We start from the raw sequence: 21,704 nt of genomic DNA, 5'->3' as shown, positions 1-21,704 counted from the left end.
CGCTCGTAAAAAACAGTCAATGTGTTGTCGTCTCCTTTATTTGACACAAACTACAAGTGGTTTTGGTTAAGTTTAAAAAATGTTTAAAGTTTAAACACATTTCAGTCTCGTCTTTTTTCGTCAACGATATTGCATGTGTTCAGTCACAGTTATCGTTTAATGACGTGGGTGTCGTCTCTCATCGTCTTGTCTTAGTCAGGGAAAAAAAGGTCGTCAACGAACATTTTTCGTCATAGTTTTCGTTAACGAAATTAACACTGGACTGTAAGTCCAAGGAGGCTTCCATGTCGTTCCGCCATTTTGAAAAACTATAATAGCAGAGAGGGACAAAAACACTAGCCTACCTCAACGCGTTTCCACAACGTGTTTTCGTTCAGAGCCAGCGTCACGTGACTGAAACCAGTTGAAACGGACAAGGAGATCAGTGAGAGGCGCTTGTCACTGCCCCGGCAAATTTGAAAGGCTGCACTGCACGGTACTTCATAATGCAGGATCATACTTATGCCGAGCCACAGGAGAAGGAATCCTCGTGGCCAAAAAAGCAAAAAAAATAATTTAAAAAGAAATGTGACCAGCGAATTAAAAAAACTAGGGTAAATATCGGGATAGCTTTTCCCAGGTGGAAAGAGCTAATGAAGGAGAAAGACTTTGAAAGGGACACTGAAGTTGCCTGCTTTCTTCTCAACAGGTAAGTCAATGTTACGGTCTAAATTACAAGCTTTTTTCATTGCTTGGTTGTGTAATTCATTATATAGGCAGCATAACAGTACACTGTTAGCAATTGATGTAATTTTTACAATAAAATTTACAACAACATATTGTATTCATGTTTTTATTGTAAATACAAATGCATGACGGGAAATTTATGGACAGTCCTGTAATTTTGTTGTAACTACACTGTAGAAGCATTATTTTACAGCCACCGCATAGCATTGTGGGATTGCTGCGATTTGAATTTTGAAATTGCGCGGTACCGCGGCGGCCAACGGCACCAGAATCAAACACTTTTGGAAGAAGCAGCTTTTGGAAGGAACACATCTCAGGTATGAAACGTTAACATGAAATCTATTTTTATAAGTCTATGGATATATTAATACCGGTCATATGAGTGGTGATTGTTTCGTTTGGTATATTTCAGTGACATTAGCTTCTGTGACGTTCGCCCCGACTCGACTCGCTCACTCCCGGTAAAACAACACCATGAACTGACCGCGGTGAAGTGGCGTCTTCTTACTCAACCCATACGGAAAAAAGTTACCACATGCAGCTACAAGGTACGAGATATTCACAATTTTTCGCTTGGTATATTTCAGTAACATTAGCTAGAGTAATGTTAGATATAACGTTAGCTCAACTCGCCCCGCTCACTCCCGGGTAACGACGTTATAAACCTGAACTGACCGCGGTGAAGCGGCGTCGTCTTCTTTAAGTTACTCAATCCATAAAGAAAATGGTAACGTTACCACATGCAGATACACGGCACTATTTTCAATGGAAAAACAAACATGGTGAGTAGAATCGAGTAGAGCTGAGCTTGTAACGTAGCCTAACGTTAATGGAAAACAACCACCACAATCAATGACGATAGCTCAAATAACGTTAGCCCAGACTGTTAAAAATAAGCATTAACGTTAGCCCGATCAGTTAGCTCAGGTTATTATTGCATTGATTACACATGCTCAGGGATTAAAGTTCTCCGTCGCTACGACGGATTTCCGTTAATTGCAGTAAGTCTATGACGGATTTCCGTCAATAGGGTTCCAGTCTGTCCTTAATGTCTTAAATTCACTTTTCATAATTTTAAGGCCGTAAATAGGCTTTCATTTCTCAAATAGTGTAATAAATGTCTTAATTTTAGTTTGAATAGGTCTTAAATTAAGGAAAGACGAGGTGTATTCACCCTGCTGAGGGGGATGTGATCAAAGCCTGGAGTGGAGCAAAAGCACGTTCCTCTCTCCACTCTAAGCATTCTGTAATCACTTCGCTCATGGTCCACTCCGGGTTTTCAATTACCGCTCACGGAAAGTGCATGTCAGGCTACAGTTGAGCGCTGAGGTAGAACTATATTTCAGTTACCATGGACACACTTAATGCAGGTAGGGCTGGGCGATACATCGATATAAAAAATATATCGATATATTTTTGAAATGCGATATGGAATTAGACCATATCGCATATCGATATAGTTCAAATTTGCGCTGTGATCCTTGCTCCCCCGCTCCTCCTTTTCCACTCTGCGTGCTTGTTTAAAGCACGTTATGTTATGAGAGGCGAAACATGACTACTGCTACTTCAGAAAACCCAGCACAATAGGAACTACCAGGCAGTGACATAAGTGTACGCTGAAATAAAGTTTTTCACCTCAGAAAAACTGACTTTCTTGTCCTGTCAGCCGTTATACTGTTCTCGTAGCACACACTCAATTGCACGCGCAAATGTAGCGGCGCGCGCTGTATCGCCTCACTGATCAAGTGCAAAAGAAACTACGAGCATGCAACGCCGTTACGTTGTAAATTACCCGAAATAAAAGTAATGCAGGGATGATTTTCATTCTATTCACCAGGAGCAGTTTCCATATTTCATTAACAGTTATTGTTAATATTGGGTATTCGGGTTGCCCACTAGTATTCACCATGGTAACTGTCGTTTACATATTAACCCCAAAATGCCACTATTTTTCTTTGTGTTATTTTTAATATTTTTAAATGACTGTAGTGGATCATAACAACATTGTATTAACACAAATTAGTTTGGGACTACTATTTAATAGCTTTAGCATAGACCTAATGTTTATTTATTAGTACTAGCTTTACTATTAGTCATATTCTTACAATTTATGTTAAGTAAAGGGGAAAAGTACTTGTGTGTGTTAACAAATTTTGTGTAAACGTGTTATAATTTGCCTAAATATAATATTTTCCCCTTTACTTAACGAAAGTTTAAGTAAAGGGGAAGGCTTAGTGAAATGGGGGGAGAATGGCAAGCCTTTTAGTTCGTGGACTAAAAAAAATCAAACAGCCAGGTACGTGTCTTTGCACAGTATGTCACAGGAGACTTCAATATGGCAATAATGGTAAACAAGTGCTAGGTCGCCATCAATCATAAGCTAGTCACAATGCTGCCGTTCGTGCTCTACAGTAGCCTAAATGCTCTCTGCCTGGTTTTCATAGAGTAAAATAGCTTTTAAAATACGCCTACTGGCAATATTAAAGCGGTTTAAAACGTCTCCCCTTAAAACGCTATTGGTCTCGACTATGTAAAAAGTTAAAGGAAAATGACTTGGCCTAAAAAAATATTTCAGTCAGAAGAATTTTTTTCACTTTAATCCATGCATGCTACTGGACAGGCTGTCGTAACATTATTAGGACTTCTGCTTTGCTGTCTTGTAATCGGGGGTCTTGAAGCCGTGGTTTGCACACTAGCATAAACGAAGTTTGTAGATTTTACGGTCACTGAATAAACACAAGCAAATTTTACTTGAAATATGGGCTTTAATTAAACGACAATGCTGGTATCTTTAATTATGCGAGTCAGCTATAACTGTGAGATAAGCTGAATATAGCATCTGGTATGCTCATATGTTATAACATTACTTTGTGCTTGGCAAACCAGGTTGGAAGAGCAGTCATGTAACTGTCTGTATCTAAAATAAACTGCGCGTGCGCAACTAAATCCAACCAGCATCGTCATAAAATAATTTTTTTTTCCGGAGCCTGGGTTCTGTTGAAAAGCTTTCAATGCTCTCTTTGTCTTCAGAAAAGGCAGCAAATTATCAGTAGTATTAAAATTAAGTTAACCATTGTGTTTGTCTCAAATTACATGTGGCTGCCTGGCAGACTATATGGACTAAAATAATAATCGATTTTTAATTTGGTATTTGTGTAATTGGTAATACATTTGGTAATGTTTGTTTTTTATTCCCTAGCCTAGCCCTCTGCCACAGCTGCTGATATCCAGAGAGAGAGAGACCTATCCAGCACACCTTGCTTAATTGTGCAAGGTATATTCTTCCCTTATTTTATAGAGTAGTTCACTTTTAAATGAAAATTACCCCATGATTTACTCACCTTTTATTATCATATTGTGTTAATGCATTTCAGGAGAGACAATAATCGCAACAAGTGTTCATAGAAGGAACAGTTGTGATGGGGCCCAAAACAGTCTTTTGAATGGAGTGGCTGAAACCTTCGCTGCTTACTGTGTTCAACATGCAGTATCCTAAAGACGCCTCAGGGACGTTATACAAAGGTATGTTTAAACTGTTTACACACTAATAAAGAAAATGAGGTAACACTTTACAGTATGGATACATTAATTATCATGAATTCATGTATAAATTCATGCATGAATTACGCATTCATTCATGCATTAATATCTCATGAATCATCAGGAAATAGCAGAAGTTCAACGTTTTTCATGCATGACTTCATGAGTGAACAACACTAAGTTAACTGAAAATTAACTAAGATGAGTACATCATCATGAATTATGATTTATTACGCATGATCGTGATGCTTTTCTTTGTTCACAGTTATGTGACCATTAGCACATTGTTCATCAGTGTTTCTAAGGACCAGTCACCACTTTAGTTGAGGGGCCACACACATGAAGTCATTGATAGATGATGCTTAGTTAATGATGACTACTGTATTTGAATGTCAACAGAATTTGTGTGCTCTGAGCTGTGATTGGTCTATTTTGGGGTCTGTCCAACTACCTGCAGGCTTTGAAGAAGACATGAACTGTTGACATTCAAATACAGTAGTCATCATTAACTAAGCATTATCTATCAATGACTTCATGTGTGTGGCCCCTCAACTAAAGTGGTGACTGGTCCTTAGAAACACTGATGAACAGTGGCATAACTGTGAACAAAGAAAACATCATGATCATGCGTAATAAATCATAATTCATGATGATTTACCCATCTTAGTTAATGTTTTAATTAAGGTGTTGTTCACTCATGAAGTCATGAATGAAAAACGTTGAACTCGTGTTAGTTCCTGATGATATGAGATATGAATGCATAATTCATGCATGAATTTATACATGAATTCATGATAATTCATGTCCCCTTACTGTAAAGTGAATCCATCATTCTCATATGTAACGTCCCATGAATTATTACCTTATTACCAGTATTGTTAGGTTCTATGATATATTCTATGCAATGATGTCAATAGATAGGTTTCCATCCAATCAAAACATAACTTTTAAGCGCATTCGTAAAAATTTGGCAAAAAAAAACTCTAATTGGAGAGCATTTCAATCAACTCTGTTATGCGAATTCTAAATGGTCACGCACCTAGGAGTCGTGAACAGCTGTGGGATCAAAACGTAAGGTTGACAGGGCAACTTGAAACACCTGATATAATTGCAAAAAATGCAAATTTGTCAATCCACATAGAAGTTTTTGTTCACATTAGAATATTTTATGTGAATTTTAACCGTTTCCAGTCAGGATTTCTTTTTCAAATGGTTAAAATGTGCATTAAAAAGTTGGATGGAGACCCAGCTATTGCTGTTAAGTGTCTGTTCTATAGTAGAGTTGGTTTTCCCCTGCAGGACATAATTTGTGTAAACAGAAGAGACTGACGGACAACAGTTTAACATTACAACTTTCATTAATTCATTAAATTAAATTGTATGGTTAAAGTTGTTAATGTTAAATAAATACATCAAAGTCATTTTATTTTATGAGCAAGTAGGTTACTTATGTTTTTTTATACAGTATTTGTCATTATTTAACAGATATGAAAACTTTAACTTTTTTCCTCTCTCTCGGTTTTCAGAGCTTTTTGTGGAATCCACTCCCAGACGGGCAGTAAAGCCAAGAAGAGACACAGGCTCAACGCACCTGTTTGCACCCTCCTAAGAAAACTGGACTTTGAGTTGATGGGATAGTAACATGAACGACTTCCCCTATGCAGTTCAAGTCTGGCTGGACACCTTTGTTCCATATCATCGTGTTCCCCCTGATGATAGGCTGCCTGGACGTCTGGAAGTGAGCTTCTTCATTAAAGGGATACTCCACTTTTTTTGGAAATAGGCTCATTTTACAACTCCACCAAAGTTAAACAGTTGAGTTTTACCGTTTTCGAATTCATTCAGCCGATCTCCGGGTCTTTAGAAGAATGTCAGTAACCAGACAGTTTTTGGTCCCATTGACTTCCATAGTAGGAAAAAATATATACTATGGAAGTCAATGGGACCAAAAACTCTGACATTCTTCTAAAGACCCGGAGATCGGCTGAATGGATTCGAAAACGGTAAAACTCAACTGTTTAACTCTGGTGGAGTTGTAAAATGAGCTTATTTCCAAAAAAAGTGGAGTATCCCTTTAAAAGTAAAATTTTGTTTATGTGTGATAAAGTGGATACTTTTGTAATATGTATTTTTGCACAGTTTGTTAATAAAAAAAAAAGAAAATATACCATTGTTGTGTTTTTAATTGGCCAATACGGAAAATGACAGCTTTTTACTTGTAATGTTTTACAGTATATTGATTTGTCCTGTGAAATTACAGGAAATTCCTGGCTACTGAGTTGCCGTAAATATAACATTTTGCTGTAATATTTACAGTGAAATTACAGGAAATTCCTGGCAAATACCAGTAAATTTACATGATTATTGTAATTAATTACAGTAGGGATGTTGTATTAAGTATTACAATAACAGTCCTGTATACTGTTTACAGTAAATTTACGGCAACTATTAGCCAGGAATTTCCTGTAAAATTACAAGAAATGTCTAACAGTGTAGAACATGTATAGTTAAACTCGATGAAGTGCTATTGGAAGACGTTGTCATAGCTTTTTGGTACATAACGGCTACCGTAGTTGCAACACGCGTTTGAAAAAGTGAGGCGCTAGAGAGCACTATTCGTTTGAATGCAAAATACAATTTCACCACTAGATGGGAGAAATTCCTACACATTGTACCTTTAAAAAAAAATCCATGAACGATGAATAAATTATTTTTTTTGTTCTAACATTTTTGACAACATTCATTTATTACAGATAACTTTGAACTAACACTCTATTAACGTTACTGGAAAAAGCTTGTCACAGAATAGAAGAATTCAATGTGAGTACTGAATTGAATGGTCTATGCTGAGATGCTCAACAGTTCGTATCTGTTGTAGATGGAGATTATTGCTGAATGGAGGACTGAATGACCACAGATAACAGAAGAAGACTGAAGAGTTTGGGAAGAGGATTGCACAGGTAAGTGTCTCAGAGATAGGTAGTCGGATAAGTGGTTCAGACTTGAACCACGAGACCAGACAAAGGTGAACTGATATGTTACTGCTTATATACAGTAGTGCATGGGTGATTAGTGAATGCAGGTTCTGCTAGTCAGAACACTGGTGATTGGGAATGAGTGGGTGGAGTGTAGAGATCTGGTGCTAAAGGTATGGCTGATTCTGTGACAGAGGGAACCTTGCCAGATCGTTAGCTAATGTTCTGAGAGCGTTCCCTATTAGCTGGGATATCTCACACATTTTAATTTGACAGAGATTGACTCTTTACTTTAAGGCCCCTTCCAGATTGTAACGACACACCACTACAGGAAACGTAGATGAACACAGGTGTGGTAGTTTATTCAACAAAACAGTTGAGTAGCTGGAGATGAGTATAGGCTACAGGTAATTGATAGCTTGTACCTCATGAAACTGATTTTGGACAGACTTCTGAGGCAGCATAACTGTTATAATCTTCAGAAAAATAGAGTGGGCTTTGCTGATAACTAAGCAAATATTTAATTACTACAATAGTAATTTCTTGTTAGAAATGAGATTGGTCAAAAACGTACATTTATACAAAAACTGAGCACCCACCACAACTTTCAGATGCCATCTTTTTTTTTTAGCTCAACTGTCACAGAATGGAAAGCACAGGATTGTGGGATATCAAAGGCAGCAAAGGATATGTATGCTGACACTTTGCAATATAGATGTTGTCTTATTTACAACGTGAAAATCTGAAGCCGATGTGCTGGATTACTGCGTCTTATGAGGCAGCAGCAGAAATTTAGGAGGCTGGTAGGCTATGCGTGGCTTTATTCCGAGCCGTCTTCTCCGCCAGTTTCAAAACATGTCTCTGTTATATTGTCATTTTCTGCTCATCTGGTACTTTGCATCAACTTTTTGCAGTGACTTTCAGTGTTTCCTACAACGTCTGACGTTTACATTTTACGTGGTGTGAGAAAGTCACATAAACCATGTGAAATCCAATCAGGGGTGCGTTTCCCAAAGCATCGTTAGTCAACTATGGTCGCAAGTTCCGTCGTTATAGGCATAGTTTAACGACTCAGTGTTTCCCGAAACCATCGTTCCAACGAACATTCGCAAACAGCATCGCAATGTTGTGTGGTTGGAACAACAGCTTTTGACCTGTGGTTAGAAACATAGTTTCTTGTTTGGATGACATGTGGACTTAATAAATCCTTGTATTAAGCAAAATAAGCAAGCTGACATTCATTACAATCTGTATCTTTTATTTAGATTACCTACAAATGTCATTTACGTCTTTTAGTTTGTCAAGAGATTTAAAGCACCGTTTTTGAAGAGTGCGCATGTGTGAACGAGCTCTACTATGAAAGAACGAGCCTATGATTGAATCTGGAAATAAAGCAAAATAACTGAGAAAAATTAGAAATAGTCCTCAGATGCCATGTTCGTCATTTATAGCAAAACATCTAGCATTAATTCGATCTCAGATCGAACAGATTCATTAAAAGAAGTTATTACCCCACCACCTGCATGACATCATTAACACACTTGGTTGAACGACCAATTTGCGACAATACGGTTTCGGGAAACAGTCGTGACTGGCTAGTTGATTTCTTCAACGATGCATCATATATGGTAGTGAACTAGCAAGTAACGTCGTTGTACGGGAAACGCACCCCAGATCAGTCAGAGACTTCGTTCACACTGTCCAAATTCTAATACTGTATGTGTGTATTCGATTGGAATCTCATCTAAAATTATTGACTGTCCACATTGTGTGTCGCAACTGTTCAGATCCGATTTGTGTGTCCATGCCGCTCTTTCGTTTTCCGGAATATCTGCATTGGTTTCTATGGGACTGGCTTTGCGTTGGTAGGTATATGCCAAAAACAACAACAACAGAAAATTCAACATGGAGGAGTTTGCAATACAGATGTTGTTTTATTTACAACATGACAATGTGAAGCTTCTGCACTGGACTACTGCATCTTATGAGGCAACAGCAGAAACGTAGGAGGCTGGTATGCGTGGTTTTCTTCTGTGCTACAAATGTTGCACGTATATGTAACAAGTATTTATCATAATGTACTTTAAGTAACAAGTAATGTCAGAAAGACATCAGTTCTGCTGTTGTTCATAAACACCAGTTGTGATGTTGTACAATGAGGACATGGCCATTTTGCTGGAAATATAATAATCAGTGTCCTTTATGGTTTTTACCAGTGCCCGAACAGGATATACTGATTCATGAACTTGGGAGCCAGGGAGCTGATTGAAACCTAGGTTTGAGAAATGCAAGTGCTTTTATGAGTGTGATTCAGCTTTAATATGAACACTGAAGTCTCAGGCTTCTCATTTCACTGTGCAAATCTCACTCTCCAGCAGCAATGATGAGAAACATAGAGAGAAAGTTAATGAAGCAAGTGAAGCTGTGCTTCATAAGTGATTACTCATTCATAAAGCCTCTATGGAGTCCAGATGCATCCAATTCATCTGGTTTGTAGCTATAATTTAGATGAATATGAAGACTCACATACAGATGCGAACAGGAAAAATACTAGCGGGTAAGAGCATTCGGTTAAAAGAAAATATATGACTTAATTGACAGGGGAATTATGTAATAGTCCTGATTGCAGCTAATTTGTCACAATGAAAAACGCTTTGTTAAGAAAAGGTGTCATTACACTATATACTGTCCATTTAAAAACAATTGTTAAAAACTGGGATTACAGGGATTTTTTTTGCATAATCAAACATATATTGCACTGTGTAACACACTGCTACAGAAAGCAGACACAGGACAGGAAGATGGCAGGTGAACAGTGAGGTTTATTTATAAAAGTGGGGTAGTGAAGAAGTGAGCAGATAAATGGAGTCCAAAGGATGATCTTGACGGATACTCAGAGGAAAGTAAGACGCTGGAGACGGGGAATTGTCCACTTTGTGAAAATGAGATCGGACCCTGAGTTGTGAAGTGTGTGCTTTAGTGGTAGTGATGAGGGTGATGATGAGGTGCAGGTGTGAGTGATTGGGAACGATGTGCAGGTGGGAACCGAGGAGAGTGATGGGAAATGAAGTAGAGTACCCAGCCAGGGTAGAGACGGCAGCTCAGGAGACCAGGGCAGAGCCAGCAGTTCAGGTATATATTTGGACGAGGCTCTGGAATGGTGGTGGCCATCTTGGGACGAGACTCTGCGACGGCGACGACCATCTTGAGACGAGGCTTTGGAATGGTGGCGGCCATCTTGGGATGACGGTCTGGAACGGCGGCGGCCATCTTGGGACGAGGCTCTGGAATGGCAGTGAGTTCACCATCGCTGGGATGGTCGATGGTGAACGGGGACTCACCGCTGGTCAACACCCACTTCACAAAAGTCTCGAAGTTCTCTAGAGGCCCCACACCAGGCAGGTGTGCCTTTGTCTCAGCATTGAGGCTTGTACTGTATAGTAAAATACACTCAATGATTGGTCTGGGTAGGAGATAAGGCACGCCAGATGTGGGCCTGTGGGATGTGGGCCACGCCATGGTGTGGGCCTCGAGAGAAAGCTGGTCCTGGTCAATGCAGAGGAAAAGCACAGCAGGATCCATCTTTAACGGTATAGGTCCAATCTTGTGTTACGGAAAGCAGACACAGGAGAGGAAGATGACAGGTGAACAGTGAGGTTTATTTACAACAATGGGGTAGTGAAGAAGTGAGCAGGTAAATGGGGTCCAAAGGATGATCTTGACAGAGACACAGAGCAAAGGAAGACGCTGGAGATCGCTGGAGACAGAGGGAATAGTCCACTTTGTGAAAACAAGAACAGACCCTGAGTTGTGGTGAAGTGTGTGCTTAAGTAGTGGTAGTGATGAGGGTGATGATGAGGTGCAGGTGTGAGTGATTGGGAACAATGCGCAGGTGGGAACTGAGGAGAGTGATGGGAAATGAAGTGCAGAGGATGGTGACTAGGTTGATATGTGACACACAATGATAAAACACTTGTTTTGCAGCAAAAAAGAAAGTATTCAGACTTCAAAAGCCACGCCTTCGAAGGCCCTGAAGGTCGGACTGAGCGTTGTTAAATGGGACGGTCTTGCCTACGGAGGACTGTTCTTGTCACCTAGCAACTGTGACAGCTGCTGTTGACGAGTGACAGTAACGATTGTACTAGACTTTTTCGAAAGTTATATTAAACTGTCTGAAAACAAAACAGGGTTCTCTTACGAGAGTACTCTCGTGTTGCGTAAGCTAGCTTACGCTACGGTAAAATCCCTTTTCTCGAGAATACTGAAGCCAAAAATTATCCTTAATTTTGTATTAATTTAAAACGCATTTGCTGCAGAGAGCAGACCTAGGCGAGGCAGCTCGCGCGCCTATTGGTCGCTCTGCGGCAACTGCTGCAACCTATCGAGAGGCTGCTCGTGACGTAGCACCAATGAGGGCGCGCACGCTCCTGCTGCGCCATCCGGTGCCTATATCCTTTTCACTTGCTTCCGTGTGTGTTCGCCGCCGCGACACACGTTTATCCGCTAAAAGAGCCGAGGTGTTGATTCAAATGCCTCGTTCTATGTGCGGCTCGTGCAGAGCCCAGCTCAGCGACAGGGACCGCCACATCCTGTGCGCTTCCTGCCTGGGACGAAACCATGTGGAACACGCGCTTTCCCAGGGCGGCTGCCCGGACAGCGACACCATGACTACGTCGACCCTGCAGGCTCGACTACCCATTTTCAACGTGGACCCTGCGCCTCCGCCTCTCTCGTCCGGGCCGTGCCGGAAAAAGCGGCGCCCGCAGAGACCACCGGAATGCGATCCTGTTCGCAAATGCACGCCGGTGGAATGCACGCCGGTGGAATCCCCGCGCGCATCTCTTCCTGAGTCTCACACTTCGCTCACGGATGGTCAGCGCCCGGCTTCTGCCACCGCTCCCACCGTGCTCGACGAGTTCGACGGGGACAACGCAGAAGAGGCCGGACCAACCTCCATTTCTCTCCTGGCTCTGGCAGCAGATATAAATTATACTGCGCTCTCCTCTGAGCTCGCAGTACTTTTCACAGGTGGCTGGAAACGCTTCGCTCTCGCAGTTCCCACAGCAGAGGTGACTCGAGGAGTGTATTTTGCAACCAACGAGCCCGTTATACAACCCACTCGCCTGTACCCAAACGCCGTTTTCACGGCAACCCAGATAAATCTCATTATGTCTGTTGGTCCGGCTCACGCCGATAGTGTTATAAATGTAGGGATTGTGCCCAGTGCTCACCCCTACACATAAGCACGGCCCGTTCAGTGACACTCACTCATTCAGGGCCTACATCAATAAAAATCGGCTCAGGTTGGTGACTAGGTTGATATGTGTGTCTCAAATGTAGGAAATGTGCCCGCTGTTCAGTGTTCACCCCTACTCATAAATACTGCCCGTTCAGTGACACACACTCACTTAGGGCTCCCATCAACAAACACCAATTGTGTTTTAAGTGTAAGAAGTGTGCCCGCTTCTCAGCACTCACGCTTACTAGTAAACACTGCACGCCCTGCGTCACATACACGTATAGGGCTCCCTTCAATAAAACACTTCCCGGTCCCCGTGGCAAGAGTGTTATGTGTGAATCGACCGGCCGCTATTCTCAGCGCGCTGCCCCATATAAGCGCTGTAAGCACAGTGTCAATGTATCAACCCGATCGTGTCTCTGGGTCCCTGACACACAGCGACCAGAGCCCAGATACCATTCTACCCCTAGCCATACGTGCAGAAGCATGGTAAATGATCCCGGGTGTGTCAGAATGGGTGTTGAACATTATAAAGCGAGGCTATTCGCTGCAGTTCGCTCGCAGACCTCCGCGCTTTCGAGTCAGGGTCAAAACTACGGTGAAAGGCGAAGTAGCCCATCTACTTCGCGCCGAGATAGCGAAACTGCTGAAAAAAAAAGGGGGCCATAGAAACCGTCCCTCTGACACAGAGCGAGTCGGGCTTCTACAGCCAGTACTTCCTAGTACCCAAAAAGGATGGCGGTCTCAGACCCATCCTGGATCTCAGGCATTTGAACAAAGCCCTTATGAAGAGATCGTTCAGAATGCTCACGACCAGACAAATCCTCGTGCAAATTCGCCCGAGAGACTGGTTTATTTCAGTGGATCTGAAGGATGCTTATTTTCAGATACAAATAGCGCCCCGTCAGGCCTTTCTTGAGATTCGCCTTCGAGGGCCAGGCCTATCAGTACACCGTCCTTCCGTTCGGCCTGTCTTAGCACCCCGTACATTTACAAAGTGCATGGACACGGCGCTCGCTCCCCTGAGACAACGGGGTATGCGAGTACTGAACTATTTGGACGACTGGCTAATTCTAGCGCAGTCAGAGGCGGAACTGATAACGCACAAGGCCTTACTACTCAGCCATCTAGAAGGCTTGGGTCTCAAAGTCAATTGGACCAAGAGTTCGCTGTCTCCCAGCCAGAAAATCTCTTTTCTGGGAACTCAGACTCAGTGTCAATGACAGCGTGGCTTACGTCACAGCGCGCTCTGTGAATACAACGCCTGGCAACGTCATTCAAGGTTGGCAATGTCACTCCTCTCAAAAGTTTTGAGAGGATGCTAGGCCTTATGGCCTCAGCCTCAGCAGTGCTTCGGCTGGGCTTGCTTCACATGCGCCCCCTTCAGCGCTGGCTGAAGACGTGCGTCCTGCATCGGGCATGGGCCTCCGGTCATACACGCCTCAAGGTAACCCAGAACTGTGTTACAGCTCTGGAGCCCTGGAAGCGGTCTGGGAGCGGTCTCGAAACTGAAAGTAGTCTCAACAGATGCTTCCAACTCAGGTTGGGGCGCCCTCTACGAGGGCAGGCCGACTTTTGGCCGGTGGTCAGGCCAAGAGAAGTGCCTACACATAAACTGTCTGGAGATGAAAGCGGTCGAGAACGTTTTGGGGTACTTTCTTCCACTCTTAAAGGGCCACCACATCTTAGTCCGCACGGACAACTTGTCGGTGGTATCCTACATAAACCGCCAGGGTGGTCTCAGATCACGAAACCTTCACACACTGGCAGAACACCTCCTTGTGTGGTCCCAGCACAACCTGCGCTCGCTGAGAGCGGCGCATGTGCCAGGCTGTCTGAACGTGGGTCCAGACATGCTGTCCAGGGACAACGTTCCCCCATGGGAATGGTCCCTTCACCCTCAGGTAGTCCAGTACACCTTCGGCAGAGCGGAAGTCGACCTCTTCGCGTCGCTAAACAACGCTCATCGCCCGATATTTTTTACGAAGTGCAGGGAAGCGCTGGCCCACAACTGGCCCAGCCGCCCGCTCTATGCGTTTCCCCCAATTGCGTTGTTACCACAGGTAATCAAACGAATCAGGGAGAACAAATGCTCTGTGCTCCTCGTAGCGCCGCTTTGGAGGAACCAATTTTGGTTCCCGGAGCTGATGCAGTTAATGAGCACGGCCCCGTGGCCGATTCCGGTGAGGAAGGATCTCCTCTCTCAGGCCAAGGGCGCGATTTGGCATCCACGCCCCGAGCTTTGGGCCCTGCTTGTATAGGCTATCAACGGATACCCGTTGACCTCCCAGTGGGAGTGTTAAACATGATCACGCAGGCTAGAGCTCCCTCTACTAGACGGCTCTATGCTTCCAAATGGTCAGTGTTCTCCGGCTGGTGCTCGGCCCGAAATTTAGATCCACAATGCTGTGGAGTGACGGAGATTCTCTCATTCCTACAAGAGCTTTTGGACGAGGGCAGATCCCCCTCCACGCTCAAAGTGTACGTTTCATCCATAGCTGCGTTTATAAAAACAACGCATGGCCAGTCACTGGGTAGGAACGACCTTATCACCCGCTTCCTTAAAGGGGCAAGGAGGCTGAACCCTCCTCGACCTCCTTTGGTTCCTGTATGGGACCTTTCCACGGTCCTCGAGGCCATGAAAGGTAACCCCTTCGAACCACTACAGTCTGTGGATATACGGTATCTCTCGCTTAAAACCGTTTTCCTGATGGCTCCCGCCTCGGTCAAGCGGGTGGGTGACTTGCATGCGCTCTCTGTGAGCGCCACGTGCCTTGAGTTTGGGCCTAATGACTCCAAAGTCATCCTCAAACCGAGACATGGCTATGTCCCCAAGGTGTTTTCCACCCCTTTCAGAGTACAAGTTATTTCCCTGTCAGCTCTCCCTGGGTCTGACAGCGAGAATGACGTGAATCTCCTTTGCCCGGTCAGGGCGCTGAGAATTTACGTTGAACGGTCTGCTGCCTTCAGACAGTCAGAACAGCTCTTTGTTTCTTTCGGTGGCCGCGCCAAAGGGCTAGCGGCCTCGAAACAGAGCCTTTCCAGGTGGATAGTTGATGCTATCGCGTTGGCTTATACGTCCAAAGGCCTTCATTGCCCTTTGGGCGTTAGAGCCCATTCCACCAGAGGCATGGCCTCTTCGTGGGCCTGGTCCAGTGGGGTATCACTTCATGATATTTGTATGGCGGCAGGCTGGGCCTCTCCGTCTACATTTGTGAGGTTTTACAACCCAGAAGTTCCTGCCCTACAGGCTAGGCTGTTATCAGTCTAAACGAAATATCTGCAGCTATGCCCGGCTCAGCCTTGACCAGACTTAGCATTCTTGTACAGAGCGGACTGTGCTCAGTCCAGCTGTCATTCTACAGCACAGGCTGACTAAGGTCTATCCTGTCTGTTATTCTGTGCTAAGCACCTATTTTATTCTACAGTTCAGGCTGACTGAGGTCCATCCTGACTGTTACACTGTGTTAAACACCTATTTTATTCTACAGTTCAGGCTGACTGTCGTCTATCCTGACTGTTATACTGTGTTAAGTACCATTTTATTCTACAGTTCAGGCTGACTGAGGTCTATCCTAACTGTTATACTGGGTTAAGCACCTATTATTCTACAGCTCAGGCTGACTGAGGTCTATCCTGACTGTTATACTGTGTTAAGCACCCAATTTATTCTACAGTTCAGGCTGACTGAGGTCCATCCTGACTGTTATACTGTGTCAAGCACCTATTTGTTCATAAAGCAACTATATTGCCTTCTGTTATTCTCATTAGGCCCACTCCTCGTCAGCCTTGATATTACCCACCTATCATGTGTGCCCCGGGCACATGCCCTTGGGACAATGTTGTGGATGATTCTAAGCACACACGGCGTTTTACATTGGGTTCCCGTAGCATAAGCTAGCTTACGCAACACGAGAGTACTCCCGTAAGAGAACGTCTCGGTTACTAATGTAACCTCGGTTCTCTCTAGATGAGGGAACGAGTGTTGCGTAACCCTGCCGTGCTTGTGCTACGATCTGGTTTCGCTTCAGTTATGAAAAACCAAAGAGCATCCTATCGGGACCTGGCTTATGGCGCGCCCTCATTGGTGCTACGTCACGAGCAGCCTCTCGATAGGTTGCAGCAGTTGCCGAGACGTTCACAGACTGTCTAAATATGTCCATGATGGTCCATTTCTGTATATATAAAAAGTATTTACTATACAATTGCATCTTAGTAAGATATAAGTCAACATTTGAACCTATTTAAAGTTTATTTCACTTTTACATTTGTATCAGATATTTGAGTGAGTTGAAACCCAATACGTACTTTTAAAAGTGTAATTTGGCAGTTTCTCAAAAAAAATCCTGTCGTCACTGGCGTGCAATGAATTATGGTAGGAAGGATCCATCCGTTGTATCCTTAATTTAACGAATGACGCATTTGGAGGCCGCATTTGAAGGAGCCTTCGATTTGGGACAGCCTTAGTCGCACTGCAGCGACGCAATTGGCCTTCGATCAGCCAAACAAATATTTTTCTATAGAAACAGTAATTAGCATATGTGCACATGTCTGACAGATTGGGCCACCCACATGAGTTTACTTACAAGATACAGAAAAATAAGATGAAGATCATCTTTTCCTCTGAAGTGTTATTGTGTGTCCTTACCATAGAGCTTAGTAATTCTGCATTTTAAAAATCCATTTATATTACTGTTGAATACATGTATATTAGTTGCTAAAAGTCAAAACTAATGTATCAGACCTTGCTAGCTGCCAGTTATCTGCAATATTAGTAAAATGTAATTTACACAACATGTCTTTACCACAGTTGTCACGGTTAAGACCTTGTGTTGTGGTAAAATTCATGGTTTATGTAGATTACACATCGGCCACAACATTAAAACCACTGACAGATGAAGTGCATATAATTTTTATATCATTACAATGGCACCTGTCAAGGTATGGAATATATTAGGCAGCAAGTGAACAGTCAGTTCTTGAATTTCTTGTGTTGGAACTGAACCGGCATCAGGGTCATAGACACCTAAGGCTCACTGATGCACATAGGGAGAGAAGGCTAGCCTATCTGGTCCAATCACACAGAAGAGCTACTGTACCTTTAAAAAATCTGCAGATGTAATGCAAAATGTAATGCTGCCCATGATAGAATTAGAAAAAATATCAGACCACACAGTGCACAGCAGTTTGCTGCATAGCCGCAGACCGTACAGAGTGCCCATGATGACCCCTGTCCGCTGCCGAAAGTGCCTTCAATGGGCACGTAAGTGTCAGAACTCAACCACTCGACCAAGAGATGGCAGCATGATGCACTGTGGGAAGAAGGCAGGCCAGTGGATGCAGTGTAATGCTCAGGGCAATGTTCTGCTGGGAAACCTTTGGTCCTGGCATTCATGTGGATGTTACTTTGACACGTACCGCCTACCAGAAGATTGCTGCAGACCATGGCAATGGTGTTCCCTGATGGCAGTGGCCTGTTAAAGCAGGCTAATGCACCCTGCCACAATGCAATTGTTCTGGAATGGTTAGCGGAGCATGACAAAGACTTCAAGGCATTGCCTCAGCCTCCAAATTTCCCATATCTCAATCCGAATGAGCATCTATGGGATGTGCTTGATGAAAAAAAATCTGATCCATGGAGGCCCCACCTCGCAACCTGATACCACAGGACACATTCAGAGGTCTTGTGGAGTCCTTGCCTTGACATTTCAGAGCTGTTTTAGCAACATGAGGGGGACATGCATGATATTAAACAGGTGGTTTTAATGCTGTGGCTGATCAAGTGTATATTGCAAATATTAAGTCTATTGTAAAAAAAAAAAAAAAAAAAAAAAAGTGTATCCCTTCTGAAAAATCTGAAAAGATGTGAGTGGAAGATAAACAAAAGAAATCGGAGGACAAAACAAAATACTAAGTACAAAAACAATAGAAATTCATAAATGTGTTCATTTTTGAAACATGAAAATGAGTTTGACCCAGTCTTTACTGCAATACCTCTACTATATTTTACACAATACCTTCTGTTTTTGTCTGTTACTATATTTCTCTACAGTAGCCTATTGTTAAGGTTACATTAACATGTGCCATTAACATTGTGTCATTAACAAAATGTCATTACCGCAGCAATGTTTTATTTGAATTATTATTCAGATTTTTATTTGCAAAAATTATTTTAACACTTAATATTTACACAGTAAAATTACAATAGCTGTCATGAAAAGCAAAATACTTCATCTTTTGCGTGTATGAAAACAATTGATATCCAAGTTTACTGTCTAAATTTTCCATGGCATAAAGAAAATCATAAAATCCCCTAATTTAAAAATATTTTTAATATCAGTATTTACAAAAATGCAAACATTTTGAAAACTATTTAAATGTCTTAGATTTGTATAAAAATTGAAAAAGAAAAGTGTATAAAATGTATGTTATTGTAATGTTGCTCTAAGGACATTTTGTAAGAAGAGATGAAAACCATGAAAAATAAACATGCTCCAGATTAAAATCTTAACGACTACATGCAATTGTGTATACATTTTATACTGTGTAATCAGTAATCAGTCTGTGATGGTTACAATTCACAGGGGTTGATTTTTTAATTTGGGAGAGTCAGAAGTGACAGTAGTTGCAGAAACACCCATATATAGAAAATTATTGCTGTTTATTAAAATATACTGATATATTAGTGTATATAATGAAAATATATAATTTTGATTGTGTTCATTTACCTTAGTTATTTACAATTATTGTATTTTACTTCTTTAAAACCAATAGGTTACATATGATACATCTGATTGAAAAATATTAAGAAACAATAATATTGTTTATCGCTCATCTCTCCCCATGAATCCTCTTATGCCAAATCCACAACAAATGAGAAATAAAACAGCCATGATTGTCTGAAATGAGGTATAAAGCTCTGTTGGTGTCTTGGAAAACAACCTATGGTGTGAGCCTGTACTTTCCGCATTAATAAGTCAGATGTGCCATGAAGCACACAAAGATTATTATGCAAGACTCCACTGGGCGGCCATAAAAAATTCACAGGGCTAGTCTATATATGCCAACTACAAGAGAACAACACACTCTCAGAAGAAAAGATACAAAAGCTGTCACGGGGTGGTGCCTTTTCAAAAGGTACACTTTTGTACCTTATTTACCCTTAAAGGTATGTAGTAGTAACTAAATGGCACATAATAGTACCTTTTGAATGGGTACAGACTACTTTTCCGTAGTCTTTCTTTACAAAGTGACATCGACAACTACTAACCTGGCATGTGCGGATCCACATGAATGGGGATCATTTTATCAAGTTGTCATCTGTACAAAGAAAAAACTTTTCCATTTTTAGTACATTGTTGTCATGTAAACGTACCCATAGACTGCATAAAAATAGCCCTCAGTTTCAGTTGATCTTTGTCCCTTATCAGAATTGATTCTCATCTGTACGGGAATGTGGTGGATTACCCTCTAGAGCCGGCTAACATTCAATCATGGGAAAAATGCATAGATTAAAGGTGGCGGTTAACTCCCACCTTAGGGATCCGCTGATTTTGGGAATGGATAGGCCTGCTTTTAAACAATTATTGGGAATTCTTTGTGTAGATGCCTCTTGGGCAAGAGGGCTGTCTGTTGCACAGACTGGGGAGGCTGTTGCTAGTGACGGTAGTTTCGGTAGAGGATGATCTCGGACCAGACGCGACTGTCCCAATCAATCCGCTCTCTCTGGTCCCAGGGGGAGATCACCTCTCGCCAGTGCAGCTTCACTGATGTGACAGGTCACGCAGACCTTGTACAGCACCATATCGAAACGGTCCCATGGGTGGGGGTGCGCAGCCAACCCTATCGTTTATGTTTACCTGAACGCAAGAAAAAAGTGGTACAGGAAGAATTAAAGGCCATGCTGGGGTTGGGTGTAATAGAAACGATTGGGCGAGCCCGATAGTTTTGGTTCCCAAATGTTTCTGTGTCGATTACAGAAAGGTGAATGCAGTATCGAAGTGCGATGCTCATCCAATGCTTCGGGTTGACAAACTGCTTGATCGTTAGGTTTGGCTTGATTTTATTCAACACTGGATTTGACAAAAGGGTATTGGCAGATCCTCTTATCGCCATTATCTAAAAACAGCTTTCACAACGCCATTTGGATTACACCAATTTGTTATTTTCTGTTCAGTTTGTTTGGGGCTCCTGCTACCTTCTAGCGTCTCATGTACAAATTCCTCTGGCCACATACTGCGTATGCCGCTGCCTACCTGGATGATATCAATATCAATAGTTATGATTGGCAGCGGCATCTGGAACATCTGCGCACTGTCCAGAGACCGCTGAGGGAGGACTCACAGCGAACCCGAGGAAGTGTGCTGTTGGAAGGCCAACCAGTTGGAGTGGAAAAGGGAAATGACGTGCTGTACAAAAAGTTGATACAAAATCCAAAAATGGTGTTTATTGGAAGGTGATAAATATTTACAGTGCAGGAGAAAACAAAAATAAATAAAAACTGTACAAAAGGAAAAGAAAATAGCAACAATGTGCTAATTTTGGCTAAACCAAATGGCCCAAGTTCGCAACGCTGCTCAATCTTAGAGTCCACAATCAGAACTCAAATCCTTCTTCTTCTTCTTCTTCTTCTATAATTTTTAATGGCAGTTTGCAGTCAAAGTGCATTACCGCCATCTACTGGGCTGAGGTGTGATCACATAGGGATGTCAAAAAAAAAAAAAAAAAAAAGTAACTAAATAAACAATAAATAAAGCTTCAGCTGGCGCTGCGTGTTCAGCTCCTCCAGCTTCCACTCTTATAGCTCCTCAACTTGTAATAATATTATTAATTAAATAAATAAATAAATAACTAAATTCTTCTTGCTAGTTGGCTTTCTTTAAGATAATTAATAACTGCCCTAACTGTGGACTGTGTGCTGGTTACACTCAATAAATTTAACTCAAATCCTTTCAGCCAGCAAGCCTATTTATAGGCTGAAGCCCCTCCTATAGAGCATACCAATCACATGTACAAACATTTTAGTTTGTAGTGATCAAATTAAATAATATAAACACCCAAAACAACACTTAAACCTTCCAAACAGGTTAAACAACAACCATTAACAGAGAAAGAGTTTAACAACAAATTAAATGGCAAAAGCAACTGTTTCTAAATCCCCTCCCCCTCTGACATCACACCAAAATGGTATCTTCCACAGGAAGTGATGTGGCTGTTTCTATAAA

At 42.2% G+C, this 21,704-nt stretch overlaps 1 protein-coding gene and 1 long non-coding RNA gene across 3 annotated transcripts in view; one reads left to right on the top strand and one right to left on the bottom strand.

Moving 5' to 3' along the window:
* Positions 1-21,704, bottom strand: part of casq1b (calsequestrin 1b) — a 101,225-nt gene that overhangs the window by 72,481 nt on the left and 7,040 nt on the right. The window lies entirely within an intron of this gene.
* LOC311078847 lies at positions 824-6,044 on the top strand. Its single transcript, XR_014605299.1, has 5 exons — positions 824-1,043; positions 1,139-1,274; positions 3,926-4,000; positions 4,101-4,248; positions 5,793-6,044. It is a non-coding gene; the product is annotated as an uncharacterized lncRNA (long non-coding RNA).

The sequence above is a fragment of the Abramis brama genome (assembly GCF_963993115.1).
Source record: "Abramis brama genome assembly, chromosome: 3".
In the NCBI taxonomy this organism is placed as follows: Eukaryota; Metazoa; Chordata; class Actinopteri; order Cypriniformes; family Leuciscidae; genus Abramis; species Abramis brama.
Note: the sequence above shows the minus strand (reverse complement) of the source record. Positions and strands in the feature narration are given on the sequence as shown.